General features: G+C 39.6%; 1 long non-coding RNA gene across 1 annotated transcript in view; it reads left to right on the top strand.

Moving 5' to 3' along the window:
• Positions 1–19,788, top strand: part of LOC140708601 (uncharacterized) — a 32,227-nt gene extending 12,439 nt beyond the window's left edge. The window contains exons 2-3 of the long non-coding RNA XR_012088745.1: positions 15,120–15,237; positions 16,377–19,788. This is a non-coding gene — a long non-coding RNA (uncharacterized lncRNA). The remainder of the gene's footprint in view (positions 1–15,119; positions 15,238–16,376) is intronic.
• The last annotated feature ends 1,617 nt before the right edge of the window (positions 19,789–21,405 follow it).

Raw genomic sequence — 21,405 nt, 5'->3', positions numbered from 1 at the left:
GTGAGGGCATCTGGAACCAACACAGAAGCTCCTTGAAGCATTCAATTGCAGTTTACACTTGGAATGAATTCCCAGGCTGAATAAAGCAGGGCAATTGCAAAACTGCCTTAAAACTAAGGAAGGGGGTGGTTGTTGGGGAGAATTGCTCTGAAACATTGCCCCAGAGCTTCGCTAACTGAGCTAGAACTACAAACAGGAATAGAAGATCCCAGGCAGAGGAGTGACATTCCTACCCCATGTATCTGCTCCCTCCCTGACCTCCTAGGCAAATGGGCCTCCTATCTGGTGTAGGGTAATATTATGGTAAATCAAAGCATGGTAGCCTCCATTTAAGAGCATGGGCTCTGAACTCTGCCTACATTTAAATACAAGCTCCCCTATGCACTAGGTCTTTAACTATTGGCAAGATATTTAACTTCTGTGCCTCAACTCATCTTTAAATGGAGACAATAATAGTACCTAGATCAAGGGTTTCTTTTTGAGTGTTGGTGAGTTAATGGAAAAGTTATGAGCTAAGAATGTTATCCCCAGTATGTAGATTACTTGGCTCTGTAACCAGAATTTAGCATTCAGCAAATGCAGCCACTATTATTGATGATATTACCACTGTTATTATTATCAGCATCACCAATATCTACTCTGAAGTAGATATTATTATACACACTTTATATGCATTGAAACAAAGGTTTAGAATGGTTTTTCAAAAGGTGTTTGATTTCAAATAATTAATGATTGATGGGTTTGAGCATTGAATCTAGATCCGACTCAAGGCTAGTATTTGGTTCCTATTGCTGCTATAACAAGCACCATAAACTTGGTGCTTGAAACAACACAAATATATTATCTTACAGTTCTGGAGGTCAGAAGTCCTAAAAGAGTCTCACTGAGCTAAAAATCAAGGCACTGGCAGGGCTTTGTTCCTTCTGGAGGCTCTAGGGACTCATTTGCTTGTCTTTTCCAGTTTTGAAGGCTGTCACGTGCATTCCTTGGCTTGCAGCCCCTTCCCTCTTCAAAGCCAGTAATGGCTGATCAAATCCATCTCCTTCTGCATCACCCTGACACTGACTCATCTTCTGTCTTCTTCTTTTACATTTAAGAACCCTTCTGATTACACTGGGCCCAGCTGGATAATCCAGGATAATCTCTCTATTTTAAGGTCAGATGATTAGCAATATTAATTCCATCTGCAAGCTTAATTAGCCTTTGCCATTTAGCCTAACACATTCACTGGCTCCTGGGATTAGGATGTGGACATCTTTGAGGGGCCATTATTCTGTCTACCACAAAGCCATGTCACTATATTATTTAAATCACTATATTATTTAAATCTCCCTATCCCTCCATCTGAGCTAGAAAGATAAGTCTTAATCTTTGAAAGAACTTGTCCCAACACTCCCAGTGTGATAAACATAGATCCTCCCCATTTTCTCCATGCAGGCAAGATAGGCAAAAACAAAAAATTCAATACTTCAAAAGAAGAGGACCAATCTGAGGAATCGACATATTCTTTATTTGTCACAGAATTTCTACCATAAATGGAAGGAAATAAATGCAGAGATATATCATTTCTATATCCAAAAGTGCTCTTCTCATATTAGCAATAGTTACTTAGAACTATTGAAAAATTTCCCTGTCACAATAACAACAGAAATATGCATATTTGGAAATAAAGGACTGAATAAGCAATTTGCAACCTTTACTAAGGAACTATTGTATGGTAACAAATAAGTCTCCAAATCTCAATGTCTTAACACAAATAAAAGGTTTATTTCCCACTCATTTCAAGCCTGATGCAGGCTGAGTGACTCTTCAAGATTGCCATCCTTCAAGTGGAAACTCGAAGATCCAAGAGGCTTTCACTTTGCAGCTTCACTGTTCTTAATATGTGGTCTTGGTGGTTACCACCCTTGGAGAATAGTGTGAGGGACTCACTCTTGATTCCTTCTGACCATAAGTGGCAAATGCCCTTTATTATCACAGCCCATTGGTTAGAACTAATCACGTAGCCTCAGTGTAACCACAACGCAAGGGTATCTATGTAGGTGAGCCATGGAATATACAGTGAGTGCACCTCTGCTCCAGGAACATAAAATATTTGAATAAAATCAAGTGTATACTATGTTTCTGTATTAGGAGAGGTAATATTGTAATAATGTCAGTTCTCTCCAATATAATCTATGGCTGTGACATAATCCGAGAAACAGTACATAATAAAATGATTCCAGAGTTTTCTGGGAAGAATAAATGAACGAGTATAGTCAAGAAAAGTTAGGAAATAAAATGGGATAAGGCAAGGTTCTCCACTAATATATTGAATTTACTGCAATGCTTCAATAGCTAAAATAACTTGGTGGTACTTGCCCAAGAATGGATAACAAGATCATTGGACCAGAATGAAAAGTGTAAGAACAGACCAACAAATATATAAGTATGGTGCATATAATACTGGCATGTTAAATCAGTATGGAAAAGAGTGCTTACATGAAAAACAACGGAGGGACCTCAGAAGCATTGCTTACAGGGAAAAATGTTACGTCCATACCTTATACCCTACAAAATTTATTTCAGGTCGATTAAAATTTTTAAATGAGTTAATAGGAAAAAATATAGGTTTTGGAAAGACAGTCTAAGTGTGATTTAAGTCAGAGAATCCATGAAGATAAGAATGCATGCATTTTTTAACCTAAAAATTCCATGTCCTAAATAACAAATCAAATTAAAAAGCAATAAAAAATGAGGAAAGAGGTGGTCATGGTGGTGTGTGCCTGTAGTCCCAGCTACAGAGGAGGCTGAGGAGGCAGGATCGTTTGAGCCTAGGGGTTTGAGAAAGCCTGGGCAAAATAGTGAGACTCTATCTCTTAAAAAAAAAAAAAATTGAGGAAAGAAATTGTATCCTATATGACAAACAAGTGGATACCACCATAAAAATGTAAACAGTCTTAGAGATAAATAATAAACTCATAACATTACATGAACAGAAATGTGGTTATACTTTCAATAAACACAATAAAAACTTAAATATCATTAGTAATAAAAGTAGTACAAATTCCAATAAAATGATACAGTCTTCTACCTGTTGAATTGGCAAAGATAAAAAAGAAATAATCACTCAGCCCTGTTAGGGTGCAGGATGATGAGGCGTGTAAATCTGTATACTCTTTCTGAAAGGTCGTTTGTATTAGAGATCTCAAAATGTTCATCTCCATGCATTCTACTTGTGAAATTTATCCTAAGGAAATAATAATAGATTTGTAGAAATAATTATCTGTAGAAATACTCATCCAAGCTCAGTTTCAGAAGCAAAAATTTGAAAAACTAAATGTTCAACAATCATTCTTAGTAAATATTCAATAACATCATATGTTTTGATTGAATAAATTGTTTTATATCCATATGTGGAAACATTGTAAATATTGTTGTAGATGTAGTTTATAGGCATTAAAATGTACATGGGCTATATTTGAATAAACAAAGCAAGTTACATACAGTATGATTCTATTTTGATTTTGAAGAGTTTATATATGCATGAAAAATTCTAGAAGCATCTATTTAAAATTCACAGTAGTTACCTCTACATAGTAGAAATAAGACATTTTTGAATCTTTTTTATTGTATTTTTACAAATGTTACACCATCAGTGTGTCTTACTTGATTAAAAACTGGAGCGGGTGGAGGAAAGAAGTGTGGGATTCCCGGAATAACCACTGCCAAGATCTAAGGCATGGATCAACAAAAGCAAATGGCTGTTTTGCCCTTATGGCTGCCTGAAAACACACACCTATTTCAGAGTTGGCCGCATATTTTGTGGTAGCTTTGTATTCCAAGGGCTGAGTTTTGCAAACAAACTGAGCAAAGTACAGCGTGTGCCCCTTCAGGTGGTTTTTGGAGCTCATCAGGTATGAGTAACACTAACTCATTTATCTTTGGATGAATTTGCACGGAGCACTGAGGTGTTGACAGAACCTAAGCTGAGAACAATGTTTATTTATATCTGCACAAAATAATTCATGTCTCTGTAAATCTAGGATTTTCTCCTCATTTGCTCACCGTTTGCAAACATTTGCAGTTCTCCCCACTGGTGATCCCTGGTTTGGCTTGGCTGGGCTTGAGCAAATGAAAAGGAACATAAGACAGTGAATGGAGCTGAATGCTGTGATTCACACATGCTGACATGTTGGAAATGCTGAAATCTGTAGAGTTCTGTTTTGCATCTTCATGACAAATTGATATCTGCATTGTTTATGTTACAAGGTGTCTCACACTGTGTAACTCTATGTGTGTGTTTGTGTTTGTGGCCAGTTGGGTTGAGGCGGGACATTCCTAATGTCCTGGCTAGGTGCTGAGCCAGCCATTTGTAACTATTGAATGTCTTTATGGAACATATAAAAGTTTCTACCAGCCTCTGTTTATTATGGAAAATTTCAAATACAGAGGCAGAGAGATTAGTATAAAATGACTCCCCCCTCACTGTCCTAATTTGAGAAGGTGCAATGGACAGGCATAATTGCTTCAGCAATTACCAACTCATGACCAATCTTATTTTCTTTATAATCCCTACACTCTCCAATGGCAACTATTAGATAGTACTAATGCCAGCAGATGTTGAGTTCAAGTTGAAAGCCTTAGACCCTGACATCTTATTGTAAATTGTGGGATGAGAAAGAATTAAGCAAAAGATTAGGGAGTCAGGTAGACCTAAACTAAATCAGGCTCTACAATTACTATTTTCTAGTTAATTGATTTTAGGCCACTTAACTTTTCTGAGCTTCATCTGTAAAATAGAATTATAGAATGTAATTTATAGAACAACTAAGTTAAACCTATGGTATAATTAAAGTACGAACAAATACCACTCTTTGAATCTAGCAGGTAGTTGGTCACTGTTATTTTATTACTGTTACTGCTTCTTTGTCTAGAGTAGAAAATCAAAGTATAGAAAGACAAAGTCAACCAGAATATTAAAATTTCCTGATCAGCTGATAAATATGAGTTACCTATTGGCTGAGGTCAATAGTCAGCAAATGAGTGCCTTTTGAGAGTAAAAGCTGCACCTGGACATTATTTTTAGTGTGAGGTGATTGTTTTCTCAGTGTAAAGGCTGAACACATATCTCTCTGCCCCAAATTTCACCAACTTTGGCCTGTACAGATGTGTTTTTTTTTTTAATTCCCCTACTAACCAGCCATTTATTTGGGTTAAATTCTGTAGACGCAAATCAGGTGATCATTTAGCTCTTATCAGTGGGTGTCATTTAGCGTTTCAGCCTAAGTAGTCATCCATCTATCAAAGAAATAGAAAACAGATGGGAAGCAAGGATGCTAGGAAAGATAGGGAGACTAAGCAGCTGCTTCTCAGGGTGCTTTGACCTACAGAGTGCATGAGGTGCGGTAGGGGTGCCAAGAGGGCGAGGCTCTGGGTAGCCATTTGGAAATGTGATTCTCCTGGATGGTGTGTACGGAATAGAAAATGTCACAGAGCCTGAGATCAATGAACACTGTGGATAAATGTCAACATGTGTTCCTGTCTGGTTTGGGGTCTGTGTGAACTCAGAGATACCTTCCAGCTCAGAAACAAAAGAGTTATATATTTTTAAAGAGGTCAATTAATTTCTTTTTTTCTTATTTTGTTTTATTTTATTGAGATCGAGTCTCGCTCTGTTACCCAGGCTGGAGTGCAGTGGTGCGATCTCAGCTTACTTGCAACCTCTGTCTCCTGGGTTCAAGTGATTCTCCTGCCTCAGCCTCCTGAGTAGCTGGGATTACAGGTGCCCACCACCATGCTAGGCTAATTTTTTGTATTTTTACTAGAGACAGAGTTTCACTATGTTGGCCAGGCTGGTCTCAAACTACTAACCTCAAGTGATCTGTCCGCCTGAGCCTCCCAAACTGCTGGGATTACAGGCATGAGCCACTGTGCCCAGCCTTTATTTCTTATTTTTTAAGTTGACAAATAAAATTGTATATATTGATGATATACACTACAGCATGATATTTTGAAATATACATACATTGCGGAATGGCTAAACCAAGCTAACTAACATATGCATTTGCTCACATATTTATATTTGTGGTGAGAACATTTAAAATCTACTCTTTTAGCAATTTTCAAGCACACAATGTATTGTTATTCATTGTAGTCACCATGTTGTATAGTAGATCTTTAAACTTATTCCTCCCATCTAACTGAAATGTTGTATCCTTTGGCCAGCATCTTCCCAATCCCCCCCAACACCAATTACTTTCTCAATGACTCTAATTAATTTCTAAATGGTTATACCTCTTAGTAACTGTGCTTGCCTCAGTCACTGAAGCACAATGAAGTGTGCTGCTCAGTTCTTCATGGGAGAACCTGCCTCTGCCTCATCTGCAAGGAGAGCAGTTAGCTAACAGCCTCCAGCTCCTGCACCTTGGGATCCAATTCAGCTTTTGAGCTGAGGCCATGCTCTTTGAAGAAAGGCACGAGTCAGTGACTGAGCATGACATGAATCCTAGGGCCTGGCCATTTCTGCCCAGCATGAGCCTCCTCTAATGGATCCTCTTTGGTCTAAGGCTCCCGATCAAACTAGCCTAAACTTTGACAGCCCAACATCAAAATTAGAGGCTCTCCCGGCTAAATCCTGCTTCTTTCCCTCCCTTTTTTCATGAGTGTCAGATCAGTATCGTGGTCTGAAAGCTTTCTATGTAAATCTATATTAGGAACAAATGGAGTCTTGCTCTGTCACCCAGGCTACAGTGCAATGGCGCTATCTCCGCTCACTGCAACCTCTGCCTCCTGGGTTGCACTGATTCTCCCGCCTCAGCCTCCTGAATAGCTGGGATTACAGGCGCCCACCACCATGCCAGCTAATTTTTTGTATTTTTAGTAGAGACGGAATTTCACCTTGTTGGCCAGGCTGGTCTTGAACTCCTGACATCAAGTGATCCTCCTGCCTCGGCCTCCTAAAGTGCTAGGATTATAGGCATGAGCCACCGCACCCGGCCAAAAGTATACCTTAATTAGAAAATCATTATAACATGTCCCAGCATGTCTTCATCACCATCCTCTTCAAGTAATAACCAGGGAAAATTTGGAGTAAATACTGGTGAGACAGGGAGAGTCTAGAAAGGGAATCAAATAGGAAAATTACTGCCTCAATTTTTTTTTCATTCACATCTCCTGGCCATTGCTTCATAGAGAAGGTAACCAGAGATCTTTATTTACTGTGCCTGTATTTATTTACTGGGCTGATGCTTTTAAAATGGGTGGGTCAAGATATCTTATTTTGTTTTAACATTTTTTCATACAATTTCACCTTATCTTCTCATTTGGACCCCAAAATAATGTGTTCCTTAAAAATGGGAAAGCAAACACATCAAGTTTAGATAACTTGAGGTATTTTAAACACTCAAAGAATAATCAGCACTAAATACTGATGATTATTTTACCAAGGAGTTATAGAGTATTTGTCCCATTAGAAAACTTTCTCTGCTCAAAATGTAAGTCTTAGTGGTATCTCCATTATTATCGGAAAAATTTGAATTTGCTTATGAATTCCTTAAAGGCCGATTTTGAGAATCATGCCACTAAAAGTAAAGAAATAAACAAGAAATAAACAAAAAGAAAACAACCTTTTTTCAAATGAACACATCATTTGCCAAGTGAAGCAAAGGAAAAAAAAAAAAAAAACATAGTGCTGATTAACGGTGCGATGTTAAGTGGTATAGAAATCTCTTTCTCAAAAATAAACAGTGGTACAGCCAGGGCAGAAGAAGGAAGTGTTAATAGGTTACGATTCTCAGGCTGGAAATGCAAGGAAGCAAGAAAAGTGTCTTATTTCCCCCCTGTGGCAGCTTATATTCTGTTCCAAGCTTCCAGTCTACCATATTGGAGGAAACAAACTTCATCAACTCCAGGTCCACCGCTCTTTCCATTGGTCTTTGCCCCTGTCAGTCTGGGTGCGCTTCTATACTAGGAAGGTGTGCATTTGTCAGGAGAGTGGAATGGAAGTCAGGTCAAGGGGTCATACGTGTTGATTGTTTGAATGTGGGTTATGATTCTCTTCCCCCCTGTCCCACCCCACCCCTAGCTATTCTCTTCGTGTTTCCTCCATGACCCTAAAGGTCCCTGCTGAGTTGTCCCTCTGTCCTTCTGTAAGGCCCCTCAGATGCAGTGGTTTCTCTGCTACTCCTGCTCTCTTCTTGGGCACAGGAAACTGCATGTGGTGGACGCCCCTTTTGCCAAGAAGTGTCCCGTAGAGTTGCTTCTGAAAGATCTTCATGGCTTCCCGGAACTCTGTGTGGGGAATGCAGATCATGTCATATAAATCTACCTCCTCTCCTTACTTCCCTTGGCCTAAATTGAGGTCAAGAAACAGAGCCCTTTCTTAGGAATCCTGCATAGGTCTCTGCAAACACATATGGTGCCTTTGTGGCAATTAGAAAAAAACACCAGGACTGGGTACATTGACTCATGCCTGTAATCCCAGCACTTTGGGAGGCCGAGGCAGGCGGATCACGAGGTCAAGAGATCGAGACCATCCTGGCCAACGTGGTAGAAACCCCATCTCAACTAAAAATACAGAAATTAGCTGGGCATGGTGGTGCATGCCTGTAATCCCAGCTACTTGGGAGGCTGAGGCAGGAGAATCGCTTGAACCCAGGAGGCGGAAGCTGCAGTGAGCCAAGATCACATCACTGCACTCCAGCCTGGTGACAGAGCAAGACTCCGTTTCAAAAGAAAAAAAAAAAAAAAGAAAAAGGAAAGACAGAAAGAAGAGGACAGTGGAGCTGGATAGTCCCAGCAGAAAATAATGCCCCCTGTGGATGCATATGGCTATGCAGGCTGGTTGGTGAGCAGAAGGACCTTGTACCAAGAGAAAGGCCTCCTTTTCTTGCTGGTGGTGGTTGTTGCTGGAAAATTAAGAGTTGGAGCCTCAGGGGTGGGAATTGCCATCCCTCACCTAAAAATCTCATTGCTTCTCTAATCACAAGGAAGAACATTTTCTCCAAAATCTATGTTTGGGGAATATAGGCATTAGAAGCCCAATATCTAGAAAGAGAGGCCTTTTTTCTTTCTTTTTTGCTAATACATCACTTCTCTGAGGCCAACAGCCCAGAGTCACCTGGCTGTTGCCTTAATGTTTGTGTGTTGTAGGGGGAAGGGGTGATCACTGCTCACATCCTAGGCCTTAGAGGCAGTTGGAATTCTAATCTGGCAAAGAAAAAGGACACAAATATAAACTTTTCCCTTTTCTCTTCATCTGGGTCTGAACAGTTTGAAAGGGAATGCAAACAATCTTGGCAGAACCCATCTCAACTTTCAATGCCGGACAAACACAGATTCTCCCTGTGACAGGAGGAGCAAACAAGACAAATCAGCACTCACGCAGTCAATAGTTCAAAATGAGGGGACCAGATTAAGCAATTGGCATAGAAGAGTCCTCATGGAGATGGGTAGCTGCGAGAAATGAGACACACCTGGAAACCTAAACCATTCTAGCAGCTTCTAGGAATTGTTTATAAAATTGTAGCATATTTCATTTGTTTTTCATATATTTTATTGTAAACATAATTAACAATCTCGATCTTCTCAGGAATTACAATTAGTTCCAGTGAGTGAGGAGTGAGTACCTGGCTGTGATTATACCAGATTTTGAGGGAGACTAGGCAGATTCTGCCGAACATTTTATCAGCAGCATATATGGCTTTTTATAAATTCTGGTTGGCACTGGATTAGGTTCAAAGGAGTATGTAGATATCCTTATCTTTTATATATAATATAATGTTTTGTATTTTAAAAGATTAAGAAAATAAAGCTTTCAAACCACTACCTATAAATGATCACTCCCTACTTGTTATAGTACCTGTTCGTAATGACATTTATGTGTTAACAAGCATGTTTTTGCACAGACAATGGATGCTTGCCTGTTACTTGGCTACAATCCTGCATGACCTGTAAAAATCATGCCCAGCTCAAACTTCCGGTAACATACTTAAGAATTTGTATTAGTGTTTCTCATTCTTTAAAGTGCGTACGAGTCCTTGGGGAACGTATTAAATGCAAATTTTCACTCAGTAGGTCAGAGGTGGGGCCTAAGTTTTTGTATTTCTAACAAACTTCTGGGTGATATCAAGTCTCTTGGTCCGTGGACCACATTTCTAGTAGCAGGGTTTTATATGGCTGGAAAAGGGACGAAGGTACTGTGCTGGAGACTCCAGCTAATCTCAAATTGGCCTCCTTCCCTATCTCCCCCACCCTAGTTCCAGTGAGCAAGATCTCTTATGGTGCCAGGAAGCAGTCTGGGTCTGGGGTTGTCGACATGAACTAGATGGCTAGCAGGTCTGGGATGGTGGTGTGTCAACACTGCTCTGAGTATACAAAGTAGATCCTGTGTCAGGCCTGTTGTGTGTCTGGGAGACTCTGTGTTCAGGGCTTAATTTTGCTCAACACTGGGTCTAAAATATGCATGGGCTGGGCCAGTCTCTGGTTAAGTTCATGTATCTGGGGTGTGGCCATTGTATCCAGTCTCTCAGTCTATGAGTGTTTAACAAGTCCAGGCGATCAGTGTGTCCAGTGTGTTCCATCTCTCCAGCTTGGTCGAGGTTTTGGGCTTTGCATTTTTCCTGCACCATGTCATAATCCTAAAAATGTCGGCAGCTCTCAAAGTCAGGATTTCAGCCAATGGGTATGCTTGCTGGTAGCTTTACTAGGCTGGTAGGTCTCTAGCCTGGCTACTCTGTCTATAGAAGGAGTCACCCTCAGCCTCGTGTGTGTGTGTTGGGGGAGGAGGGGCGCGGAGAGAGAGAGAGAGGTCTCTCTCTGTTCCCCAGACTGGAGTGCTATAGCACAATCATGGCTCACTGCAGACTTGACCTCCCAGGTTAAGTGATCCTCCCACCTCAGCCTCCCAGGTAGCTGAGACCACAGGTGTGTGCCATCATGCCTGCCTATTATTCTTTTTTTTTAATTTTTTGTAGAGACAGGGTTTCTCCTTGTGCCCAGGCTAGTCTCAAACCCCTGGGCTCAAGCAATCCACCCGCCTTGGCCTCCCAAAGTGCTGGGATTACAGGCATGAACCACTGCGCCTGGCCCTCAGCCTCTTAAAAAGGGTTTCATTATCTATCTCATTCATTATCTATCCCCACTGCCACCCCAGATATTCCACGGATGGGGAGCCAGATGCCGGCCTGGGTCAAAGGACTTTCCCTTTGACCTCCCCACATCCCACCCACCCAATAAAACAAAGAAGCAAAGAGAAAGAAACAATGATTTCCTACCTCCAGGCTCACGCAGAGTAAAGAAAGAGGAAAAGCACAGAACTCTCCCCTGACCACATTCTCAAACTCTGGGCATCAGTTTTTGCATCAGTGAAATGCGGATAATGATCATTATCACTCATAGAGTTGTTGTGAGGGTTAAATAAACAGCATGTTTGTAATGAATTGAGCTGTGTGTGTAGGGCACAGAGTACAACAATAAAGAATAATTATCAATTTCTTTTCTCTATAAAAACTCTGTAGGGACACATATATGAACAAGGCCCAGCCGAACCATATGGAAAAATAATTCAGTTTTATCATTTTATAGAGATTAATTATATAATTTCTTCTCCAAACTGGAATACCTTTGAACATTAAATATCATATATTTTACTATTAATATGTGTGGTAGAACAACAGAGGTAAACAGATTCTTTCACCAGAATGAATGTCCATTTAATTTATATATAAATGTTTAAATTCAAAACCCTTTGGTTCATTTTTTCAAAACATATTGGAGAGGTCATTGCTTATTCATCAAAACAATCTGAGCTAAGGAAACAATCAGGTAAAAAGCTAATAGTGAATTAGAAACTATCAATCAAATTTCAATAGAATCAGGGAACATACAACTAGAGAATATAGAAAGTCAAATCAGTAACTGGGAGGAAAAGTTCAACAAGTTCTTTCAGATCTCAGAGACAGGATAACTGGAGAAAATTATTCTAAAAATATAAGAAATGGTGAGAACAACTGGACATCCACATGCAAAACAGTGAACCTAGACACAGATCTCACACTTTTCACAAAATTGACTCAAAAAGGATCATAGACTTTAGTGTAAAATACAAAACTACAAAACTCTGAGAATAAAACACAGGAGAAAAAGCAGGTGACCTTAAGTTTGAGAATGACTTTTTAGATACAACACCAGAAACATGATTCATAAAAGCAAACAAAGGTAAGTTGGACCTCATTAACATTAAAGACTTCTTCTCTGCAAAAGACAGTTAAAAGGATGGAAAGATAAGCCACACAACAGGAGAAAATCTTTGCAAAACACAAATCATACAAAGACTGATATTGGATATATATAAAGAACTCTTCAAGCTCAACAATCAGAAAACAAATAATCCAATTTAAAAAGTGGACAAAAGGTCTGAACAAACACCTCACCAAAGAAAATATACAGATGGCAAAAGAGCATATAAAAAGTTCGTCACTGTGGAATTGCAAATTAAAACAACAATGCAACACCACTACACACCTATTAGAATGACCAGATCCAAAACACTGACACCACCAAATGCTGGCAAGAATGTGGAGCAACAGGAACTCTCATTCATTGCTGGTGGGAAAGCCAAAATGGTACAATCACTTTGAAAGAAAATTTGACAGTTTCCAACAAAACTAAACATACTTTTTACCATATGATCCAGCAATCACACTCCTTAATAGTTACCCAAATGAGTTAAAAACTTACGTCCACACAAAAACCTGCACACAAATGTTTATAGCGACTTTATCCACAATTGCCATAATCTGGGAGCAACCAAGATGTCCTTAAATAGATGAATGGATAAACAAACTGTGATATATGCATAAAATGGAATTAGCAACAAAAAGACATAATTAATAGAGCTATGAAAAGGCATAGAGGAAATAAATCCATATTGCTAAGTGAAAGAAGTGAGCCTGACAAAGTCACCAACATGAATCCAAGTATATGACATTCTAGAAAAAGTAAAATTATGGAGACAGCAAGATCAGTGGTTGCTTGGGGTTTGAGGTAGAAGAGAGGAATGAAGAAGTAGAGCATAGAGAATCTTTAAGACATTGAAACTCTTATTCTGTAGGTCACTGTAATGATGGATATGTCCTTATACATTTAAGACTCACAGAAAATATAACACAGAGTGAACCCTAAGGTAAACTATAAACTTTAGTTGATAATATTAATGTATTGATATTGGTTTATTGATTGTAACAAATGTGCCATACTAACACCGGATGTTAATATTAGGGAAAATTGAAAGGAGGAAAAGGGGGACATATGAGAACTCTCTTCACTTTTCACTCCTTTTTTTCCTGTAAATCTAAAATGGCTAAAAATGAAAAGAAAAGTCTATTAGTTTAAATACATGTATACATATTTGTGTATATATATGTGTATATACATGTACACACACACACATGTATGTATATATGGAAAAGGGATTGCCTGACGAGAAAATCAGGAGACCTTATATACACAAAAAAAGTATTTCCAGGTGGAAAAACCAAGAGGCCAAAGAGAAGCAATAATGGAAGAACTTAACACATAATTTTCTTTTAACAGGAGAAGGACTTACATATTTAAATAAAATAAAAATTAGCATCAGAAAAACTTAATAAAAATAACTGAATTTGAAGATAATGAAAAAAATAGATAGGCTTTTTTTTCACCACAAAAATAAATGCCTGAAAAAGGAAACAATTTCAATATAATTTTGCTGGAAAGAATATGACCCAAGTATTTTATATTACGCCAGTATTGTTTTATGTAAAAATGTAACCAGAGACATTCATAGATTCACTCTGGGATTCAGAAAATATGCCCATATATGTCAATTCTGAAAAAAATTATCTGAAAACTTCCTGCTCACTAAAAATACAGCTCAGAATTCAAGAATATAAAAACACTGCATAAAAGAAATGGTGATGGATCTTGTAAGCAGGAAAAAATACCTAAGATTTAAATAACCATCATTACCATGGTCAAGAAACAACATAAACTAATTCTTGTAAGAGATTACATATAATAAAACATTTACACATATTCATATTAGAATTTACAAAAATGTCAATAAAATGCTAAACTAAGAAATTATGCCAGCAAAAAATGCAATAAAACATGAAAGTTTTGACACAAGTATACAAACATAAAAATTAAGGGTACCTGGCAATTCAAAATTTTCCTAAATAACCCAGGGCAAGGATTAGAAAGTAATGGCAATTTCAAAATTACATATCATAATTAACAGGATGTGGATTAAGCTGTATTCCAAGGTGAATGTATTACCTTAGGTACAATGAGAATCATTGAATTAAGATTTCAACCCAACTCATATTTTAGAGTCCTCTACTCTTTATTTGGCTAAGACTAATTAATGAGAACAAGCTTGCTTTACCTTTTCTTATTTGCTATGTAGGTTTTTCCCAGTGATGCTAAACTTTGCTCGGCTGCTTATAGCTATTCTTGTTATTGCTCAAGCTGAGAATCTGGAAGAACTTTGCTTAGATGTTGGTTTTCAAGTGCTGACTCGCCAGTACACATTGAGGGCCTCTGACATCCTTAATGGAATTTCTTATGGATACGCCATCAGAAACTGGGGCTTCATGGAGAGTTTGCAGCTTTGCTTCTCCTAGTTCTCCCGATAGTAATTTTATGGAATATGCATTTTAGATAAGGAAAGGGGGATGACCTGGGAGGCAGCTAGCGAAGGATGCTTTTTCTTGATGAGACTTAATAACCTACATAATTCTTTGATGTTAATGCCTTGGAACTGAGTTTGAAAAATCACACCATCATCTCACTTTCTTGTATCATGATGATGTAATGCTGTTTTCTAAGGTCTGCAGCCCATGCTGGTCTCTTCCTTGTATTACATTGAGCCACAGAGAGGCCACAATGCAGGGAAGGGGTCGTGGTAGGGGCTGGCGGGAAGACTCTTACTTTAGAAATGTCAATAAAGGCAACCAGAATTTCTTTATTGCATTATTGACAAATCAAAAGAGGACCCAAGCCTATCTGTTAAAAGAGAACAGTATAAATATTAGCAGTATGGACTTGTTTTAGGAACTAAAATTTCTTTTCTTTTTTTTTTTTTTTTTTTGAGACAGAATCTTGCAGTGTCACCCAGGCTGGAGTGCAACGGCATGATCATAGCTCACTGCAACCTTGACCTCTCATGCTCAACTGATCCTCCCATCTCAGCCTCCCAAGAAGTTGGGATGACAGGTGTGTGCCACCATGTCTGGTTAAATGCAACCTAGTCTATTCAAACCTAGGTTGCATTTACATTGATTGATTCATTTATTTTTTCTTTTATTCATTTACTCCTTGTATTAGTCTGGGTTCTCCAGAGAAACAGAACCAATAGGATATATATACAGAGAGAGATACAAGAAGAGATTTATTAGGGAATTTTTTTGTACAGACGGAGTTTTGCCATGTTGACCAATCTGGTCTGGAACTCGAGGGCTCAAGAGTTCTGCCCGGCCGGGTGCAATGGTTTATGCCTGTAATCCCAGCAGTTTGGGGGGCTGAGGCAGGTGGATCACCTGAGGTGAGGAGTTCGAGACCAGCCTAACCAACATGGAGAAACTCCAGCTCTACTAAAAATACAAAATTAGCTGGGCGTGGTGGCATGCGCCTGTAATCCCAGCTACTCGGGAGGCTGAGGCAGGAGGATCACTTCGACCCGGGAGGTGGAGGTTACAGTGAGCCGAGATTGTGCCATTGCACTCCTGTCTGGGCAACAAGAGCGAAACTCCATTTCAGAAAAAAAAAAAAAAAAAAAAAAAAAGAGGCCTGCCCACCCACCCTGGCCTCCCAAAGTGCTGGGATTACAGGTTTGAGCCATCATGCCTGGCCTATATTTTTTTAAATGTGTACCAACTAATAGTTTCAAAAAAAGTCACAGCAGGCTTTCTTTGATACGGAGATATATGTCATAAATAGTCATGGAAGCTTCATATTAATAGTATATCTTACAAAGAAGGGGGACTATTATACACTTTAGTATTTTGAAAGAAAAAATATATAATATTGTATCTAACTTTTTACTGAAATTGTTTCCAGAATGTCTTCAAAAATCTTTATCCCCTGTACTTACAAAGGAGGTATTAAATATTAGAAGCCTGTTAACCAATAGCTTTATCACAAAGTTTTATGTGCTGTATTATAACTTCACTTTTATGTGGGAAATGCTTCAAATATAAATTTGTTTTGCCACATTTAAGAAAGCCTGTCAAGCAAAATTAAGTGAATAATGGATTTGTTATTGAATGAACCTGAGTAATTTCTATTAAAAGACAAAAGGACTTCTGCTGATAAAAGCTTTTTTTTTGAGATGGAGTTTCACTTTTGTCCCCCAGGCTGGACTGCAATGGCGTGATCTTGGCTCACTGCAACCTCTGGTCCCAGGTTCAAGCGATTCTCCTGCCTCAGCCTCCCGAGTAGCTGGGATTACAGGCACACACCACCACACCCAGCTAATTTTTGTATTTTTAGTAGAGGCGGGATTTCACCATGTTGGCCAGGCTGGTCTTGAACTCCTGATCTCAGGTGATCTGCCTGCCTCGGCCTGCCAAAGTGCTGGGATTACAGGCTGAACCACTATGCCTGTCCTGATAAAAGTTTTTGAAAATCAGAATTATCTTGTTTACCTTTAATCTATTCAGACCTAGGTTGCATTTACATGAGCATTTTCACTTGTTGATTGATTGAACCATTCATTTATTCATTTACTCTTTGTATTGGTCTGGTTTCTCCAGAGAAACAGAACCAATAGGATACCTATGTAGAGAGATATATAAGAATAGATTTATTAGGGAAATTGGCTCATAAGATTATGGAAGCCAAGAAGTCCCATGGTACATCATCTGCAAGTTGGAGAACCAGGAAAGCCAGTTATGTAAATTAGTCTTGAGTTCAAAGCCCAGAGAACCAGGGAAGCCAATTCTGTAATTTTCAGTCTGAGGTCAAAGGCCTGAGAAGGAGGTGAGGGGCACTGGTGTAAGTTCCAGAGTTCAAAGTTCCAAGAACTTGGAGCTCTGGTGTCCACGGGCAGGAGAAGATAGACGTCCCAGCTCTAGAAGAGAAAGCGAATGCTTTACTCCTCCACTGTATTATTCTATCCAGCCCCTCAATGGATTGAATGATGCCCACCCACATTGGTGAGGGCAGTCTTCTTTACTCAGTCCGAGGATTCAAATGCTAATGTCTTCTAGAAACAACCTCAGAGACACACCCAAGAATAATATTTTTACTAGTTATCTAGGTATCCCTAACCCAGTCAAGTTGATGCATAAAATCAACCATCATGTTTCTTCATCAATTCAGCCAATTCATTAATTAAATGCTACACAGTAATCTCCTTAAGAGTTGGAAGCATGTTATGTTCTTTGCATATACCCAGGTCCTAACCAAAACCTAGCATATAGTAAGCACTGCCACATATACATACAAGCAGTGGGATACAAGCAGTGCTATGATTAGGGCTAAATCCAGGTGTGTGAGAACACACTGGAGGAATAACTAGAACAGTCCTTGGGTGGTTACACTGAGGGGATCCAAAGGCACATAACAGAAGAAGTTCACACTCAAGTAGGGTTTAAGCAAGTGAGGGGGGAAAGGAATGAGGGTAATGGAGAAAGGCATGAGAGCTTGGAGGCACATCTGGAGATACAGGAGGAGTCTCTCATGACTGGGGCACAGGATAGAAGGTAGGGGGAAAGGAGGGGAGAACTAAATTTGGAAAAGTAAGCAGGGTTCAGATCCTAAAGGGCTTTCTGTGTTTAACAATTTAGCTTTTATTCTCAGAGCAATAGAGAGCCATTGAAGGGTTCTAAACAGGAGAGCAACATGATCAGATTTCTTTTTTTTTTTTTTGAGATGGAGTCTCACTTTGTTGCCCTGGCTGGAGTGCAGTGGCAGAATCTTGGCTCACTGCAACCTCCACCTCGCGGGTTCAAGCGATTCTCCTGCTTCAGCCTCCCGAGTAGCTGGATTACCAGTGCCCACCACCACGCCTGGCTAGTTTTTGTATTTTCAGTAGACATAGGGTTTCACCATGTTGGCCAGACTGGTCTCGAACTCCTGACCTCAGGTGACGCACTCACCTTGCCCTCCCAAAGTGCTGGGATTACAGGCATGAACCACCATGCCCAACCCGATCAGGTTTATTTTCAAGAGACCATTCTACATGCAGAATGAAAAAATAATTTACAATAAGGCAGGAATTGTGACAGGAAAACTAGTTAGGATGCTGCTAAAACAATCCAGGATTAGAGATACTAGTGGCATCAACAAGATTGCTGGCCTTGGACAGGGAGAGAAGTGGACGGGTTAGATGGTTCTGGGAGAATTAACAGCGGCTGGAACGGATTGGATGTAGGGGATGCAGAAGAGAAAGGAGTCATAGGTGGAGCCCATGTTCCTGGCATGGCCTTGGTGCAGAATGTGGTTCCATTCACTGAAGAGAAGGAACACTGCAGGGATGAAGTCTGGTAGATGAAGGGAGAGAAGACTGCCGTCTGTTTTAGACAGACTTTTTGAAATTGGAGGTGACCGTGGGCTACTTAAGTGGTGGTTTCTACCCAGCAGTTGGGTGTGCATATCTCAAGTGGGCTGGAATAAAGCCGTGGCAGTGAATGAGATCACCACTGGTGCCAGAACAGAGACCAGCATGGAAAAGAATGTTTACAGAACAGTCAGCAGAAGAAAAGCCTAGAGACAGAAGAATGTGTTAAATGATACCACAAGGACCTAATCAGCAAAACCCAGAAACTGGAAAGCTCTGCAGAATGAACAAACCATCACAAAAAGCAGGACCTTTATATTATATGACAACTAAGAGACATAAGAACCAAAAGCAAGGCATGGATCTTATTTAAACAAACTGTAAAAAAAAAACCTTATGAGTAACTACAGAAATTTAAATTTGATGGCGCACTATTTTTCATTTTTTAAGGTATGATAAGGATATTGTGGTTATGTTTTTTACAAAAATGGTATCACTTAAAGATACATAAAGAAATATTTACAGATAAAATGATGTAATGTCTGGGATTTACTGCAAAATAATCACATGAGAGCTGTTGCTGGGGGAGTGATTATGGTATAGATGAAACAAGAATGGCCACGAGTTGATCGTTATTGAGGCTGGTTGATCAGGACATGAGGATTCACTGAACTAATTTCTCTATTTTTTGTTGATATTTGACATTTTCCATAAGAACAGTTTAAAAATACAAAAGAGAACCTCTGAACCCCTCCATGGACAAATCCATGCAATGCATTATTTTAACCAAATGAAATCTTTTGCAGAAAATATCTCCAAAGTACAGGTTGAAGGACAGCTGTTATATACGCAAGGCTGGAAACCCAAGTTCCACACTCTCACTTCCCAATAACCTCCTTGACCTGCCTCTTAACTTCCCAGAACCCTAGTTCTTTCTCAGAACACAGCTGGTAAACAAACTGACAAGTGGGTAATGAGTAGCAGCCTTGCCAGTGTATACTTTAACCTTTTCCTCACTTCCTTAAATCTCACCTGAGAAAATGAGCTATGTCCATATAGCTTATATAGTGGTCATTATATTTACCTTGAAATAAAGTCAAGCAACTTGCCTGAATTTCCTCAAAGTAGGTTCTACACCCAATAATCACTCTGCAAACATCATCAGTTTCTCCGGAGAAAAACACGTCGTCTCTTCTGTCACACAGAAGATAATTTATTAAAAGTGTTTTACTTTTAAAAAGTTTAATTTAGGCTGATGCGGTAAATTTAAACGCCCAGAAAAAATAAAAATGTACTGTGAAGCTATTCAGAGTGTTTTTGTAGGCTCTGCATCCTACGGTTGCGTATTATGTAGCCTTGATACATTAATCCAGACTAAGAAATTAACATGGTGTAATACTATGAACTGAACTGTAGAGTTTATTTGGGGTTTCTCAGTTTTTCCATTACTGTCCTTTTTCTACTCTAGGATTCAATCCAGGATACACCACATTGTACTAAGTTGTCACACCTCTTCAGTCACCTCCAGTATGGGAGAGCTTCATTTCTTGTCTTTCATGACCTTGACACTAAAACAGGCTCATTTAACAATCAACGGAGTAATGCTCTCCTCCAAGATTGCAGGATTCCATGAGAAGTGGAGGGCAGATACCCCTTACAGTGATATGGTTGGGATCCCTGTCCCCACCCAAATCTCATGTTCAATTGTAAGCTCAGCGTTGGAGGTGGAGCCTGATGGGAGGTGACTGGATCATGCGGGCAGTTTCTCATGAATGGTTTAGCACTGGCCACTCGGTACGGTTCTCACTGACAGTGAGTGAGTGAGTTATCCTGAGATCTGGTTGTTTAAGAGTGTGTGGCATCTTCCCACTCTCTCTCTTCCTCCCTCTCCAGCCCTGTGAAGTGTCTCGCTCCCACTTTGCCTGCTGCCATGATTAGAAACTTCCTGAGCGCCCCCTCCCCAGAAGCAGAAGCTGCTATGCTTCCTGTACAACTTGAAGACCCGTGAGCCAGCGAAACCTCTTTTCTTTATAAATTACCCAGTCTCAGGTATTTCTTTTTTTTCTTTTTTCTTTTTTCTTTTTTTTTGCTGGAGTGCAATGGTGCCATCTCGGCTCACTGCAACCTCCACCTCTCAAGTTCAAGCGATTCTCCTGCCTCGGCCTCCTGAGTAGCTGGGACTACGGGCACGTGTCACCACACCCAGCTAATTTTTGTATTTTTAGTAGAGACAGGATTTCACCATGTTGGCCAAGATGATCTCGATCTCTTGACCGCGTGATCTGCCCGCCTTGACTTCCCAAAGTGCTGGGATTATAGGCATGAGCCACCGCGCCCAGGCCAGTCTCATTATTTCTATATAGCAATGCAAGAATGGACTAATACAGAGAGCAATCGTTCTGATGAAGAGAATGTTGTAGAAACTGAAACACCCTCTCATCCCTTGATGCTGGAGAGTAGGAGAAATGGGGAGATGCTCAAAGAGTACAAACTTGCAGTTATAAGATGAGTAAGCTCTGGGGATCTAATGTTTGGTATGGTGATTATAGTTAATAATACTATATTGTTTACATGAAGATTGATAAGTGAGCAGATTTTAAGTGTCCTCATTTCTCTCTTTCTCTCTCTCTCTCTCATACACACACACATAACTATGAGTGGCAATGGATGTGTTAATTAACTTGTGGTAGTCAGCACACAATGTGTATGCATATCAAATCATCACATTGTACACCTTGAATATATACGATATCTTGGCAATTAAATATTGTAAAATAAAAATAAAGCCAGGGCTGCTAAATCACTCACATTACAACAAAAGTCTATTTAGAAGTCACTACAACAAAATACAAAACAAACCTGACTTAGCTAGCGGGAGCTAC

The sequence above is a fragment of the Chlorocebus sabaeus genome, chromosome 16 (assembly GCF_047675955.1).
Source record: "Chlorocebus sabaeus isolate Y175 chromosome 16, mChlSab1.0.hap1, whole genome shotgun sequence".
Taxonomy (NCBI): domain Eukaryota; kingdom Metazoa; phylum Chordata; class Mammalia; order Primates; family Cercopithecidae; genus Chlorocebus; species Chlorocebus sabaeus.
This window is presented reverse-complemented; position numbering and strand designations above follow the sequence as displayed.